The sequence below is a fragment of the Neophocaena asiaeorientalis genome, unplaced genomic scaffold, assembly GCF_003031525.2.
Source record: "Neophocaena asiaeorientalis asiaeorientalis breed wild unplaced genomic scaffold, Neophocaena_asiaeorientalis_V1.1 scaffold938, whole genome shotgun sequence".
Taxonomy (NCBI): Eukaryota; Metazoa; Chordata; class Mammalia; order Artiodactyla; family Phocoenidae; genus Neophocaena; species Neophocaena asiaeorientalis.
Window position 1 is genome coordinate 847,427 of NW_020175671.1, and position 3,388 is coordinate 850,814.

The window sequence follows — 3,388 nt, forward strand, 5'->3', positions numbered from 1 at the left end:
AGTCTCTGCCCAACTGCGCAGACAACTGGCTCTTCTCGCTCCAATTGGCTAAAGCGTCTGTCACTCCAAAAGTTTTTTTCTCCCCTTCCAAGAGCCACCTTCAGATTTAAACCTTGGTCCCGCCCACTCCCCCGCCCCCCTCCCCGGAGCTGGTCACTGATTGGTCGAGGCGTCATTCCGCGTGGGCTGCCAAGGCCACCGAGCGCTGCGCCAGCTGGGAGACCAGGCTAGGCGCGAGGCCGCCGCGAGCTCCTCCACGTGGGCTCCCCTCCCCCCTGCGGCGACCACCGCGCCGACCGACTGGCCCCGAAACGGTGGCGGCGGTTTGTGGTCGTTGGTCCCAGGGATTTAGGACGAACATTTGAAGACCCGAGGGGTGAGGAAGGGATGGGGGCCGCAGGGACACTGGAGACCCTGCCTCCTGGCTGCAGAAAGCCCTGTCCGACTCCCTGCCCCGGCAATTGAGCAGCGGGGACCCAAGCCCGGCGGGAGGCGGTGTTTGCGAGTTGCCCCAGCCCCGTCGAGCAGCGGAAGGGCGGGTGCCCTCGGCGTGGCTTCCCGCCCCAGGGGCATCTTTTGAGCAGACTGGGCCCGCCGTCGCTGCTTGTGCCGCGTGGCCTCGCAGGCAGTCCGCCCCCAGCCCAGCGGTCCTGTTGGGGCCCCTCTGCGGCTCCTTCCGTCCGCGGCGCCCTGCCCTCTCTCCGCCTTATTTCCGCTCTCCCCCGCCGCCTTCCGGCCGCTTCCCATCCGCTTCCCTCCATGTTCTTCTCCTAACACTTTTCTTCTGTCGATCGCCGCAGGTCCAGGCCGCTCGCCTGACCTCCCGGCCGTGCAGCCGTTGTCGCACCCGCGCGTCCCTTCTGGAGGCTTTGGGACGACGCCCTGGGCGTCCCACTGCTGGGTGAGATTTGGCAATTACGTCGTTCTTTTCATCGAGTTGTAACGGGGATGAGCCTCGAACTTTCTTCTCAGCCTTGGACTCTCTTCTGTTCCTCCCCAAGGGCTCTCTAGTGTGTCGGGTGTTGACAGTGGCGGGCTGCGGGTGGAGAGGGTGATAGTGACCCCTCTCCCCCGCGACAGGCGGCGTGCAGCCATGGACTACTACACGCGTGAATACCCGCACAGTATCATCTTTGTTTCCTAACGCCACATGGTTTTAATTACTAATTAAATAAAAATATTTTTTGGGGGTACCGGAAAGACCGCTGAACCTGGAGTCAGGAGACGTGAGGTTACATCCCTGCATTGGTTTGAATTCTGAGATCCTTGTGAAGCTGCTTGGTTTATTTGGGCACCGTTGCTTCATATGTGAATTTAGTTTAGCTAATGTTGACGTTTCTTTCAGCTGTCTCTTTACATTCTTGATGAATACTCTATAGCCTTTATCGTATATGGTGATTCTAATATAGGCCAATATCATGGAACATCAGCAGGTGCTTTTAAAGACTTGCCTTCTTTTACACATCTGTACCACTTTGTGTTTGATGCCATAGAACCAGGAAGCAGGATATGTTGCATGTATAAGTAGACTAACATATAAATAACATTCGCGTGTTGATAGAATTTTGCTTATTTAAATAATTAGAAGGTATTTTACTTTCACGAATCACTGCAGTGTATAGTTGAGGAGTTCGACAAACTTCCATTTAGAGCTTTTCAGAATTAAAGTTCATCATGGGCTCTCATGATATATTCCTTTCCAGAGTACACATTAAAAATATTCTATTTTAAGAATAGCTTGATTGCAATTACGTGCCATTATAGACATAAAGATTAGTATTAGTGCTGCAGTTATTAAATACTAGCAGTGCCATAATTAGCACTGCTTCAATTGCTAATTTTCACTTAAGAAGATGGAGTATTCAACTTGAACATAATTACCTAAGATTATAATACATATCAACACTTGAAATATAAAGTGAAATGTAAAGTGTATCTTTTATTGAAAAATAAGATGTAGCATTACTAGATATATACTGAGGTAAAAATTATTAGTAACAAGAATATGCCCAATTTGTGGACAGAAATTAAGCCTTATATTTTTAAGGGTGTCATTTTTGTTGTTAGGAAACTTAGACATGCTAGTTTAAGGAGGGTTTGGTGTAAAATCTGTCCAGATTTGCATATTAATGCTGGTTGTTGTTTCTCATTTTATTACTTGAGAGTTGGTGAAGCAAGAAAATGAGGGAAGAAAATATGATCTCTGTGTTCAAATTGTAACAGATTTCAGGTGACAGATTATAGAAAACCTTATGTAAGCAATAGTAATGCATAATTTTGTAGTAGTGTACAAGAATTTTGGTCCTATTGTGGATAGCTTTATCCGAAGTTCAAAGAGCATATTACACTTTTGTATTCAAAGCATTATTTTAAAAATTTATTTTTAGTTACAATTATTTTTTAAAGTAGTTCAATTTTTAAGTCTTTTCTGAATTTAAACCTGCCCTCCACAGTACTCCTAGAGGTTGTGAGACACCTAGTACTAAAACTTTTTATACTTTATGTATTTAACTTCTAGGAATAAAAATGTGCTCTCATTCTTTCATAAAAGTAATGGAATTGAACTGATCCATTTATACCCTTTTAATGTTAGACTTACACATCCATACATTTTTGACTAATCCTTCTCATTTTTCCAACCATGTTCCTGTAGTGCAGTCTGTCACTAAAATGAGTTGTTGCTAAAAGAACCTCCATTGACCTGCTAACCATGTACCACACTCAGTAACAACTGAACAAATGAGGAACTTAATGCCATGTAATTTAAAGGATGCCTTAAAGATCTAATGTGCTTTCTATAAATGTATTTTGATATTTTTAAAATTAATACTTTTTCACTATTTCATTCAGTTTTTAAAAATCCAAATAAAATTTATAAAATGTTCATTTTCACAACTTCATAAATTTTTACAGTAGTTCAGAAGATGAAGTTTCCATTTAAGTAGTTTGAACACAACTGACAAGTTCCTTTAGATGAATGATTAATTTTCATTTATATTTTGCTAAAATTGTGCTTGTTATTTTTTCATTAATATATTTTCTATTTTGCAAGGGAGTAGGAATTTGAAATTTTATATTTTTGTTAACTTATTAGGATGTTTAATATTAATGAAGATATAGTTAGCATTTCAAGCTAAAGGCTTGATTCAAATTGCTGCTTGAATATCTATCCTGTGATTGGCTATACTATCTCGGACTTCTGCTTTACAGCTTAGTGGATTTTTTGTTTTTCTTTTTCTTCTACTTTTGAAACTGAGATGGAGAGGAATCTTTGAAAGTCCAAAGTTTAGGAAAAAATATTTATCTGTGAAAGCTAGAGTTTATAGAGTACAACAACTTTTAATCTACCCTTCCTACTTTTTTTTTTTTTTTTTTTTTTTTTTTTTAA